At 43.7% G+C, this 14062-nt stretch overlaps 1 pseudogene; it reads right to left on the bottom strand.

Moving 5' to 3' along the window:
- The window catches only part of LOC129011440 (zinc finger protein 717-like), a 49079-nt pseudogene extending 38710 nt beyond the window's left edge, over nt 1-10369 (bottom strand).
- Nucleotides 10370-14062: the final 3693 nt, after the last annotated feature.

The raw sequence follows: 14062 nt of genomic DNA, 5'->3' as shown, positions 1-14062 counted from the left end.
TTCACAGAGATTTTTGTGTTCTACCCCTTTGTTTCATTTTTCTCACACACTTAGGTAGGAAAAAAAAATCATTGGCTAAGTTAATCAAGGGAACCTAAGAGCAAAGCCAATATTTTAGGTAAAAATAGGATCCTTAATTTCTGGAAAACTAAGTTCCTTCTGGCTAATACATTAGGCCTGGGAAGCAGCAAAGTCTTACAGAAATGGCAAAATCTTACTAAAGATAACTTACAGTGGAACATTCCAAATGAATAATGCCCTGAAGTGCATTTAAAAATGAGGGCTCCCAAATTAGTCTCATCTAGGGATGCCTATTAATATGCAGAAGCTTCTAAAAAGATTTAGAGATGGCTCAGCCCATCTGGGAGCAAGTTTGAGTCTTACCAGTTTGATACTGGGTGCTAAGCAAAGTGGCTCATGTCTATGTTTTGTCACATGTATTTTGCTCTGGGCAGAATGAAAAATGTTAATTTGGTTACTGCAAGCAACCCCTTGGGCAGCACCGTGCAAAGCTGAGTGGATTCTTCCTGTGGTTCCATGATTTTCCATTGTGATGCAGCTTGGGCCCCAGAGCTATAGTGTGGTGAGGAGAGCTGCCTCAGCCTCCCAAATAGCCAGGATCATGGGCTGCCTCAGCCTCCCGAACAGCCAGGATCACGGGCTGCCTCAGCCTCCCAAATAGCCAGGATCACGGGCTGCCTCAGCCTCCCAAATAGCCAGGATCACGGGCTGCCTCAGCCTCCCAAATAGCCAGGATCACGGGCTGCCTCAGCCTCCCAAATAGCCAGGATCAGGGGCTGCCTCAGCCTCCTGAATAGCCAGGATCAAGGGCTGCCTCAGCTTCCCGAATAGCCAGGATCAAGGGCTGCCTCAGCCTCCCAAATAGCCAGGATCACAGGCATGTGCCATCACGTCCACGGCCGGCTAATTTTGTATTTTTAGTAGAGACGGCATTTCTCCATGTTGGTCAGGCTAGTCTCAAACTCCCAACCTCAGGTGATCTACTCAACTCAGCTTTCCGAAGTGCTGGGATTACAGGCGTGAGCCACCGCAGGCACCCGACACACAGCAGGCTTTTCTTAGAGCACTGATCTGCTCTTTCACAAAAATTGTAAAACGTTATAAAAGGTTTATAAAAATCTCACCTTATGGTCAAACTAATTAAGATTAATAGATTTTGAGGTCAGGAGTTCAAGACAAGCCTGGCCAACATGGCTAAATGCTGTCTCTACTAAAAATGCAAAAATTAGCCAGCCGTGGTGGTGCACGCCTATAGTTCCAGCTACTCAGGAAGCTGAGGCAAGAGAATCACTTGTACCCAGGAGGCGGAGGTTGCCGTGAACTAAGATCGCACCACTGCACTCCAGCCAGGGCAACAGAGCAAGATGCTATATTTAAAAAAAAAAAAATGGCCGGGAGCAGTGGCTCACGCCTGTAATCCCAATACTTGGGGAGGCCGAGGCAGGTGGATCACCTGAGGTCAGGAGTTTGAGGCCAACCTGACCAACAAGGAAAAACCCCGTCTCTACTAAAAACACAAAATTAGCTGGGCATGGTGGCGTATGCCTCTAATCCCAGCTACTCAGGAGGCTGGGGTGGGAGAATCACTTGAACCCAGGAAGCAGGGGGTTGCAGTGAACCGAGATCACACCTTTGCACTCCAGCCTGGGCAACAAGAGGGAAAATCCATCTCAAAAAAAAAAAAAAGAATAGCTTTGTCTATAAGGTTTTATGAAAAATTGGGTGACATTTGGCTTTCTCTCTTTAAAGAAGATTTTCATGTAATATTAAAAAATAATGAAAAATTTGTTTGCCTTGTAAATAAACTACCAAAAAAAAAAAAAAGGAAAAACAAGAGACAGATCGTTTGGGAAGATAAGTCTTCCCTCTATCAATGAGTAAAGATTTTTACCCTTTAAAAATTTTTTAAGTCATGATTTTAGGTAAATCAATGACTTACGGTGACCTGGAATTCTATTGCATAAAATCAATTGTTTAAACCTTTAACATGTTTAATAGGCTTCCCAATATCAAATTTCAACTTCAAAATTGTCTTTTCTGACCTCTAACTTTCGGATACTACAGAGGCCTCTGAAGCACCCAAAAGAGAGGTAAACAGGACTATTTACTATTCAACATGTCAAGTCACATGGGAAGCACTGTCAAAATAAAAAATAATGTTGAACCTTCTTCAGGTTATATTTAGTGTATGTCATCAATCTGTTCTAAAATTGTATAGGATTTCTAAAATTCTTGTTTTTTTTTTTTTTGAGATGGAGTCTCGGTCTATCACCCAGGCTGGAGTGCAGAGGCACAATCTCAGCTCACTGCAAGCTCCACCTCCCAGGTTCATGCCATTCTCCTGCCTCAGCCTCCTCAGTAGCTGGGACTACAGGTGCCCACCACCACGCCTGGCTAATTTTTGTATTTTTAGTAGAGACAGGGTTTCACCCTGTTAGCCAGGATGGTCTCAATCTCCTGACCTCATGACCCATCTGCCTCGCCCTCCCAAAGTGCTGGGATTACAGGCGTGAGCCACTGCACCTGGCCAGGATTTCTAAAATTCTAATATGCCTATATGCTATCTATCATAATTACTTGTTTTGTTTTGTTTTTTTTGAGACACAGTTTCACTTTTGTCACCCAGGCTGGAGTGCAATGGTGTGATCTAGGCTCACTGAAGCCTCCACCTCCTGGGTTCAAGTGATTCTCCTGCCTCAGCCTCCCAAGTAGCTGGGATTACAGACACCTGCCACCACACCCGGCTAATTTTTTTATTTTTAGTAGAGACAGGGTTTTACCATGTTGGCCAGGCTGGTCTCAAAGTCCTGACCACAGGTGATCCACCTACCTTGGCCTCCCAAAGAGCTGGGATTACAGGCATGAGCCACCACATCCACCCTAATTATGGTTATTAAGTTATTGTAGACCATAGAAATAACCAAATTTCCTTGTCAATTGTCTTTAACTATTTAAAGTCATTTCCACAGGTAATTACTTAATGGTGATGCAGTTTCTAAAAACTTCACAAGCATGCAAAACTCTAGAATATGGTGTCTCTTAGAAGATTAATGAAAGAACAAAAAGGACCCTGAAAAACACTCGTGAACATAGGTTTCTAATAACTTTAATATCATGGGTAAAAATTCCGCATAAGTTCCCTGATTCCCCAAGAATTGGACTGGTTAAGAATTCCCAAAAGTTAGGCCGGGCACAGTGGCTCATGCCAGGAATCCCAGCACTTTGGGAGGCCGAGGCTGGCAGATCACTTGAGGCCAGGAGTTTGAGACCAGCCTGGCCAACGATGAAACCCCGCCTCTACTAAAAATACAAAAATTCACCAGGCGTGGTGGTGTGCACCTGTAATCCCAGCTACTCAGGAGGCTGAGGCAGGAGAATCGCTTGAACCCAGGAGGCAGAGGTTGCAGTGAGCCAAGATCATGCCACTGCACTCCAACCTGGGCAACAGAGTGAGACTCCGTCTCAAAAAAAAAAAAAAAGAATTCCCAAAAGTTTAATAAAAAGACTGACTGGTTTATGAAACTGCTAACCCAAGTAAAACAAAAATTGAATACCAAGGAAATATTTTGCCAGATTTGAATGCTAAATCAGCCACTACTGAAACAGTTTAGATACATAATTTAAATAAACTCCATGGTGTAAGTCAAATTACCTATAACTCATCAGTTACCAGTGCCATGCAGCTAATTTGGAGAAACAGCTGGTATTCAAGAGGATGTAACTCTAACGTTAATTAAGCATGGACTTATGAAGAACCAGGATGGCCACCTTGTCCTTCTTTTTTTTTTTTTTTTTTGAGACAGAGTTTTGCTCTTGTTGCCCAGACTGGAGTGCAATGGCACGATCTTGGCTCACCGCAACCTCCGCCTCCTGGGTTCAAGTGATTCTCCTGCCTCAGCCTCCTGAGTAGCTGGGATTACAGGCATGCACCACCATGCCTGGCTAATTTTGTATTTTTAGTAGAGACGGGGTTTCTCCATGTTGGTCAGGCTGGTCTCGAACTCCCGATCTCAACTGATCTGCCCACCTCAGCCTCCCAAAGTGCTGGGATGACAGGCATGAGCCACTGCGCCCGGCCCCCCTTGTCCTTCTTAAGTCCTTAAAGCTTTTGTTATTAAAAGTTCTGCATTCCATAACTCATCACGGAAAAGAGAAAATGATCCTAATTAAATATATTGGTGTGGTGATTTCTAAATTGCTAAAATAGTTTATAACCAATGTTTGGTTTGTCAAACCTATATTCCTAGGAAAACAATCAAAATTTCAGGTACATTTGGTTACCTGATGAGCCATTTAAACATTTTATAAAGGGATTTCATTCAGTTATCATTTTCAATGCATGTTTTCTGATTGTATAAAAGCTCTTCCATGCAACAGGGTTGATGTTAAAGCAGTAGATTATTATGCTGCAGTGTATTTTCACTAGCTAAATAAAGCCTTTTATGGTTCACTGAGGACAGTCAACCCCTTCACAATCTAGAATCTGATGACTAGATCTTCTGAGAACATCAGAGAAGGACTGCCCTTGCCATCCACATGACAGCAAAACTTTAAAACCTTAAATTTTGGGTTCATAGTCACAATTCAGAAGGGTCCCTCCACACTCGGAACCGTATACCCACTGGAACCCTTAAGGTAAAGCTAACCAGGACAGTTTCCCCCCAGAAGAAGATGGCATCCTTAATGTGAACAGCTTTTCCCAAGATCACAGATCAAGACTTCTCCACTATCATGAGACTCTTATCTTAAGTATCTGTGCAGCTGCTAACACTTATGGCATATGGAGAAAACATCGGGTATTATAAAGATTTGGTTGTAGGGAATTAACAAAAAAAACCCACTTAGTTAAGCGAGTAAACTCTTTATCTAACTCATTCTTTAATCTATTTGATTTTAGGTGGTTTGATTTATGGGGACCCTGAGTAAGGAGCATATGCCAAATTCTTGGTGTTATCCCAATAGTCATAAGAGTCTCCTGGTGCACCGTACTTCCTCAAATGTTTTAAGAGTTTGCATGCAGCCATCTCTAAAATGTCAAATGATATCTCTTCAACTGGAATGACAAAAGATTAAAAAAAAAAAGTGCAATCATAAGGACACCGTAACCTATGAGTGACATGCTAATCGGGAAACCCAAAACAATGGGAGTGACGTGCTAAACCGGAACCCAAAACAATGGGAGTGACCTGCTAAAAGCAGATCCCAAAACAATGGGAGTGACTGCTAAACCGGAAACCCAAAACAATGGTAACTAAGAGTGGTGCTAAGGCCCTGCGTTTTGGTCACACTCTAACTAAGTGAGAACTTGACTAAAAAGGAAGAATTTTTTTTTTTTTTTTGAGACAGAGTCTCGCTCTGTCCCCCAGACTGGAGTGCAGTGGCATGATCTCACCTCACTGCAACCTCTGCCTCCCAGGTTCACACCATTCTCCTGCCTCAGCCTCCCAAGTAGCCGGGACTACAGGCATCTGCCACCATGCCTGGCTAATTTTTTCTATTTTTAGTAGAGACGGGGTTTCACCATGTTAGCCAGGATGGTCTCAATCTCCTGACCCTGTGATCCGCCTGCCTCAGCCTCCCAAAGTGCTGAGATTACAGGAGTGAGCCACCGTGACCAGCCAAAAGAAGGAATTTTTTAAGCAAAATTATGAGAGGCCATTGTTTTGAACTAAGCTCATGCAATAGGTCCCAACAGACCAAACCAAACTAAAATGGAGTCACTCATGCTAAATGTAACATAATCAAACTAAGACTTTAAGGAAACACATAAATCCTAGAACAAACCAGGTTTTGTTTTTCTCCTGTAAACAGGACGTTCCAGCATAAGAAGGTACCTTCTATTCAAGTCCTTGTTCCACCTTTTCAAAACTCACTGGTCTATTTCCCAGTGGGTTTCTAAACCAAGTAAGTACATTTGCAATGGTAGTAGTGACACCAGTGACTAAAGTTTTGGCCAATCTCTCAAAATTGAGAAAATAACCAAAGGGAAGGAATTGTTAAAGTGAAATAAGTATGGCCTGAGAAGGACTCCATAATTCTATATATGAATCCTTGTGGATGAACTGCAACCTACCTTAATAGGTAGACAAAAATGAATACCTAACTTGAGAGTATGCACCTGGAACAACAGCTGCATCTTGGCCAATCCCAATGGCCAAACTTCAACCACTCAGGCACTGTCACTTGTTCAAACTGTTTTCAAACAAGGCAAACGCTGAGTTGTTTCTGTACCACACTTCTGATTTCGGTATGCCACTTCCCTTTTGCCTATAAATCTTCTTCCACCACATGACTGTGATGGAGTCTCTGTGAATCTGCTGTGATTCTGGGGACTGTCCAATTCGTGAATCATTTATTGCTCAATTAAACTCCTGTAAAGTTTTTCTTTTAACAGAACTAACACAGAAGAATTTCCAGATCATGAACAGACATTTTGTAATACCCAATCTTGCATTAACATGAATAGACTCTTCCTTAGATACCTAACCTTGTTTTTAATATGAATAGACTCTCCCTTAGCTGAGAAAACCGGACAAACTCCATTTGGCTCCTTCATTTACAAGACATCAAGGGCTCCTTACCCACCCCCTTTCCTCCAGGACTTTAACTTTTGCAAGCTGACTTTCAACATATCAAAGAGTGCCATTAACTGATAAAGTGCTGAGGCAAGCCACGTCCACAGTTCCCAGCAATTTACTTGGAGATAGTACCACAAAGCCCCCACATTTGTCTGGCAGATAACGCCCAGAGCCCCCTCACCTATCACTTTGTGATGAATTTAAAGCCCCTGCACCTGGAACAGTTTGTTTTTCTGTAACCATCTGTCTTTTTAACTTTTTTGTCTGTTTTTTCTTCTGTAAAGTTGCTGCAGCTAGAATCCCCCCTCCCCTCTCTAAACCAAAGTATAAAAGAAAATCTAGTCCCTTCTTTGGGGCCAAGAGAATTTTGTGCATTAGCCGTCTCTCAGTCGCCGGCTAATAAAGGACTCCTGAATTCGTCTCAAAGTGTGGTGTTTCTCTCTAACTCACTTGCGTACGAGAGTTTCAACTATGGTAGAAGACTCGAGTAAGGCAAATACAGTCCCCCTAAATTTGACTATTATTTAGGTTAATGGTGAGTTTAGAAGAAATAAGTTAAGACTACACAGAGTGGGCTAAAGTGCAAATAAACACTGGAAATATTTCCCAGAAAATATAACTTTGAACAGGCCGCTGCACACCTTGCACGTAGAGATAAACTAAGAAAAAGGTGTGAAGAGTTATTTAAGGACCTGTGGTTAACTCAGTCTTCAAGATGTTCTGGGTTTCATGCATGAATCAAGGAGGACCTCCCAAAAGCTGTTTAGGACCACACTCTTTGAGCAAGGAGCATACCTTACGATAGAAGCTGTGCTTTAGAAGCAGATGACCATTTCCACTGCACAACACGCCGTGCTTTAACGGAAGATGACCGCTTCCACTGCACAGCACGCCGTGCTTTAGCGGAAGATGACCGTTTCCACTGCACAGCACGCCGTGCTTTAGCGGAAGATGACCGTTTCCACTGCACAGCACGCCGTGCTTTAGCGGAAGATGACCGCTTCCACTGCACAACACGCTGTGCTTTAGCAGCAGATGACCATTTCCACTGCACAACACTAAAAGTGTTTACTGCCGGGCCGCTGTGAAATATGTTCCAGCACATAATCTATGTCACCAATGAAGGTGGTGGTTCAGACTTGGTGCACACAAGCTTTCCTGTCCCACAAGAACACAGCATGCTCTCTTCTCGGGTTCCATTCCAATCACGTAACAAACATGACTGCCTTTTTTGTCGCGGCATCAGAAAGATCAAAGGAAAATTTGCACTCAATTTAGACAACTCTAAGCTCTTATAACCTGCCTATATCTACAGGTCAGCTTTATCTTGTTTATGTATATTTCCTTCAAGCTGAGTTTTACTTATTTCTACTTTTCCCTTTTAATTCACAGACACCCACAAACTCAGAAAATACAGTGTAAAACAAAGTGAAGAACACATAAACAACTCACCAGAGATTTATTCGTTTCTTGTTGCTCTTGAAAACACCCAGAGGACACTGGAAACATAGCTGGGAGAGAAGGCAAATGACGTGGATTAAGGAGAGAACTGGTGTGGTGTGGTCCCAGATTCTTCTGCCCAACACTCTAGACACATTACCTGGAAAAGCCCTCCTACCAGGAGGTAGGAGAAAAAGAAAAACTTTCTTTTTCAGGAGAAAAAGAAAAACTTTCTTTTTCAGGAGAAAAAGAAAAACTTCCCCGTGGGAGAAGAGTCCTTCATGCCTCATTAGGGGCAGCAAAGACTCAAGTTAAGATAAGATACATCTACAAGTACATTAATTGGTAGACATTAGATGCACAATTTATTTTTGAATAAAAATATATATTACCTACTAATTTAGCAACAATATTACCTAAGGATATAATCTAATAATTTAATACAAAGAAACATTATAAGTTCACTAAAATAAATGTTATAGAAATATACTGGGCTGTATTAACTATTTTCATATTAATATGTGGATTTCACAAATAACTTCATATGAGTGTTCCCATGACAGTACATCTTGCTTTTCTATACCTGAACATCATGGATAGTGCCATCTTGCAACCCAGCAATTTTGGCCTACAATTACATTTTTTTAAATGTACCTAATATGTATTTCCTGCAGTACACCATTCTACTCATGTTTCCCAGTAACACTTTTCCCTGTATCAAGCCCTCATATTACGCCCTGACAATAAATTGGGCTTTTCCATCTGACTTGTCCAGTGAATGGACAATGGAAAATGTCACGCAAATATCCATTGGTTCTTGCCTTTTTGGACACAGTCATATTGTGAGGAGGTCTGGAGCTACCCTGTTGGAGACACAGGGCCTAGCCAAGAGTCACCACAAACCGCCAGACTGTGAAGGAAACTATCTTCAACCAACCAGGCTCAGTCAAGGCACCAGGTGACCAAGGCCTCTTTTGTGATCCAGGCAACACAAATATATCAACTACACAGCTGAACCCACCACACCAAAATGCAGATCCACAGAACTTCGAACAAATAAAATGGTGGTTGTTTTTTGTAAGCCAGTAAGGTTTAATTAGTTCCTTAAACAGCAAGTATTAACTGTTACACCTAAGCGAACAGAATTCAATGTTTTTAACAAAATTACATAAGGGGAGGAACTCTTAAATTACTAATCAAATACAATCAATAGAACTTCACAATCTAATGCTAAATTTGGTGATGGACTAGGTTTAATGTATCTCAGACGCTGGAAACAACGAGCTAAGGAAGGAATGGGACTGTGTTTGGAGAGTATTTTAATCTTCTCAGGTATGACAGATCACTCCTGAACCCCAGACCACACTTTCAGGCCCCTTCAAATAAGGAATATTTCCTAGGTCCTTGCCTGTTCTTCTCAGCCGAATTCACCTCAACCTTCTGAAAGTTCGTCCAAACCTTCCACTACCACCTAGTCTTTGCAAATCTCGTGCATTCTAGGGAGTAGAATTAATATTTCCTGAGCGAGGAAAACTGGGATCTTCACCTGTGACCCTTTTTTTCCTCCTCTGAAGCACCAGTGAGAGGTTAGACCAGAGGGCTGTTCTTTCAAGTGCGCTTCTTATTCATAGGGAACCCTCCCCTTCAAACTTTATAACACACGCTTAAGACTGAAGTACCCTTAAGGCTGAAGACCATCATCCAGTACCCCACCTCCCTCGCGGAATCAGTGAGTTCTTCCCTGGAAACTAGGTCTGGTACAAACTTCCGTAAACGCAACCCGGGAGGACTAGGCAGGTCACACAGTGAAGGACGGAACCAGAAGCTTCACTTGCTAAAGAGACACCGGGAAACCCAACTAATAAAAACGCCCAGTTTAAAACTCCAGGCGCACGCGTTTCGCACTACTCCTCTGGGAATGGGGAACGTCTCCCGAGAACTGTGTGTTAGCACCGGGACAGACGGGCAAACTGAGCGTCATGCGGGTTGGTAACCGGGTCCCTCAGCGTCAGGGCAGGAGCGTGGCCTGCAGACTCCGGGCCCAGAGCCACCGGCCTCGCCTACCCCCTCCTGCGCCTCTAGAACCCGCTTCAGTGCCGGGACCCCACGCCTGTCCTTCCAGCCCCCGTCACGGTCCGCGGCGCGCACTTGCACGTCAGGCCCCGCCCGCCCGCGATGCGCCCAACCTTCTGCTCCCACCAACTGGGGAACACCGGTCCGGTCCCCCGGGATCCCCCGAGGCCCACGGGTTCCTCTTCGCCCTCGCACCCACCCGCAGGGACATAGAACCAAGCCCCAGGACTGCCCAGCTGCAGGAGGCCCTCTGGGTTCCGCACTTCCGGAGGAAAATGGCGGAGTGGGTGGGGCGGCGCATGCGCAGAGAGAAAAGCGGGCTCCCAAGGTCCTTGATGGTAACATCATTGGAAGGTGACACTACATTCCCATGAGGCTCTGCGGTCCCCCGTTAGGAACGCACCCCGGACATTCTATTTTGCCCAGCAGTGAGTCCGGTTACCCGGAGACCCGGACTTAATGGATCAGGACTGGTCCCTACCCACGTGACACAGATGTGGCATTCTGGGTCTTTATTAAATCCTGGTTTCACAGCCTGGGACATTGTGAAAATAATGGAGAAATTCCAATAGAGGCCAATTGGTCTATGTTATTAATGAGTAACTTTTTTTTTTTTTGAGATGGAGTCTCGCTCTCTCGCCCAGGCTGGAGTGCAATGGCGCGATCTCGGCTCACTGCAACCTCTGCCTCCTGGGTTCAAGTGATTCTCCTGCCTCAGCCTCCTGAGTAGCTGGGATTACAGGCGCGCGCCACCACACCCACCTAATTTTTGTACTTTTAGTAGAGACGGGGTTTCACCAAGTTGATCAGGCTGGTCTCAAACTCCTGACCTTGTGATCCGCCCTCCTTGACCTTCCAAAGTGCTGGGATTACAGGCGTGAGCCACCGCGCCTGGCCCTCAAGTCTATTTTTCATAGATGCATTCGAAAGCATGAAAAAAATCATGTCTCTATTTTACTTTAAATTTTTAAAAACACAACTAATGAATATGGTAATTCTCTTCCAATCCGTTATCTTTTCTCTCATCAAGCTAATTTGTGAGCCTTCAATAGATTATATTACACAGTTAGAAAAAATGCTCTAGTGTATATACTAGGATAAAATAACAGAGTCATAAGACAGGGTCATAATCTTTGTGACAGCTTACACTTCCAGTGTCTGATAAATATTTGCCCATCAACTCCCACATTTCATCCATCCATCCACCAATCAATCAAATCTACCTATCTTTATTTATTTATTGTGAGAAAGACCTGAACTTTGCCTTTCGTTCCCTGATTTCTGCCACAAACTAGGCAAGGAGTTCTGCCTAGGGGTTTCTCAGAGCTCCGGCTACCACCGAGGTTCCTAACCGGGAAACGCCGGCTTGAATGCTCAGGGTTGATGTGGGGGTGCGTGTGAAATGGGGGTGGGGTGAAAGGGCAGTGAAGTTTGTAGGTGGGCAGATGGGGATGTGAAGGGCTTTCAGGTAAGAGGCACGTAGGAAACTGGGAGAGGCAGCGAAAGCACCTCACGCCTCAGATCACCAGAAGATGCTCCCACCAGCGCCGTGACAGTTTGCCAACGCCATGGCAGCACGGGAAGTCCCCACCCCTTGCCATGGGAACAGCTGGAAGTTACTGCCCATTTCTAGCTATTTCTGAATAACCCGCCCTTTAATTAGCATGCTACTAAAAGTGAATTATAAAAATGACTGCAAGCCACCCCAGGCTGCTACTCTGGGAGAACAACCCACGGAGGGCTCCCTGCCCTGCAGGAGCAGACGCAGGGCTGTTACACCGCCAGTGCCTCCGTAGAGCTACTTTCTTCCACCACAGGCTTGCTTTTGAATTCCTTCCTGAGCGAGGCCAAGAACCTGCCCTTCCTCAGTGTGACTCTTGCCTAAAACCTATCCCTGGTTTTCTCTTTTCCTAAGCATGCCCTGACTTGTTCTTTCATCTCCTCTGATCTTGCGATTGCTCCTCAGGGACTCTATTCTGCAGATCCAGAAAACTCAACTTTAATCTTCCCAGAGCCGTGTTGTCTCCAATATTGGAATCTCTAGCCTTGCTTTCTCGGACGCCTGGATTACAGGCCTCTCTCTTGAACACCTATTGGTATGGTATCTGGGGATCTTTTAAATACGTGATGATTGGCAGGGCTTACATAGGGGAAATCAGTGCCTGACAATTCGCCTTCCAGGATGTGGACTGTCATTCCCTCTCTTTGTGGGCCTCAGTCTCTTATCCATAAAAGTAGAGATTGTAATACTCATTTGAATTGCAGATACCTCACCCCAAACCCACCTAATATAATGTAAAAGCCAAAAATGCAACCCCTGTCCTCACCCCGTGAAGATAAAGTCCTCAGAGCCAAGGAGAGAAGGCTCAGGGATGGTACCCAGGTGTTTCCAACACTAACCATGTATTGTAGTTTTTAGTGTTCAAGTTTAAGCTTCCCCAGCTTTAATTCTATTGTAACAAGATTTATTTTTATAATTCCATTTTTGGATTCTTGATTGCTTGGTAAAGAAATACAATTATTTTTGTATACCAATCTTGTATAGTGTTACATTCCTAAATTTGTTCATGAGTCCTAATACTTTTTAGTAAATTTCTTATATTTTCTAAGTACAAGATCATGTCATCTGTACATAAAGATAACTGTACTTCTTCCTTTCCAGTCTAGATGCCGTTTATTTATTTACGTTGCCAAGTTGTCCCAGCTATCACTGTTATCAAGTGCCCAAAGCACTAGAAGCTGGTAACATGACACTGAGTTTTTGAGAAAAGAAAAACTTTAAAGTCAAACCAAAATCTATGGGATACAGGCCGGGTGCAGTGGCTCATGCCTGTAATCCCAGAACTTTGGGAGGCCGAGGTGGGTGGATCACAAGGTCAGGAGATGGAGACCATCCTGGCTAACGCGATGAAACCCCATCTCTACTAAAAATACAAAAAACAAAAATTAGCCGGGTGTGGTGGTGGGTGTCTGTAGTCCCAGCTACTCGGGAGTCTAAGGCGGGAGAATGGCGTGAACCTGGGAGGCGGAGCTTGCAGTGAGCTGAGATCCTGCCACTGCACTCCAGCCTGGGTGACAGAGCAAGGCTCCGTCTCAAAAAAAAAAAAAAAAAAAAAAACCTATGGGATACCGTAAAAACAGTACTAAGGGGAAACTTTACAGCAAAAAACATCTACATCAAAAAAAGTAGAAAAACTTCAAATAAACAACCTAATAATGCATCTTAAATAATTAGAAAAGCAAGAGCAAACCGAAACCAAAATTAGCAGAAGGAAACATAGTAAAGATCAGAGCAGAAATAAATGAAATTGAAATTTAAAAATATAAAATATCAATGAAATGAAAAGTTAATATTTTTAAAAGACCAACAAAATCAACAAATGTTTAGCCAGACTAAGAAAAAGGAGTGAAGACTCAAATACATAAAACCAGAGATTAAAAAGGAAACACTACAACTGATACTGCGGAAATTCAAAGAATCATTAGAAACTATTATTTTCACTCGCATTCATGTGAAGAGACCACCAAACAGGCTTTGTGTGAGCAGTAAAGCTGTTTATTTCACCTGGGTGCAGGTGGGCTGAGTCCAAAAAGTCAGTGAAGGGAGGTAAGGTTGGGGCCGTTTTATAGGATTTGGGTAGATAAGGAAAATTACAGTCAAAGGGGGTTGTTCTCTGGCGGGCAGAGTGGGGGTCACAAGGTGCTCAGTGGGGGAGCTTCTGAGCCAGGATGAGCCAGGAGAAGGAATTTCACAAGACACTGTCATCAGTTAAGGCAGGAACGGGCCATCTGGGTGTGTATGTGCAGGTCACAGGGGATATGATGGCTTAGCTTGGGCTCAGAGGCCTGACATTCCTGTCTTCTTATATTAATAAGAAAAATAAAATGAAATAGTGGTAGTGTTGGGATGGTGAAAATTTTGGGGGATGATATGGAGAGATAATGGGCAA

This window comes from Pongo pygmaeus, chromosome 1 (assembly GCF_028885625.2).
Source record: "Pongo pygmaeus isolate AG05252 chromosome 1, NHGRI_mPonPyg2-v2.0_pri, whole genome shotgun sequence".
In the NCBI taxonomy this organism is placed as follows: Eukaryota; Metazoa; Chordata; class Mammalia; order Primates; family Hominidae; genus Pongo; species Pongo pygmaeus.
This window is presented reverse-complemented; position numbering and strand designations above follow the sequence as displayed.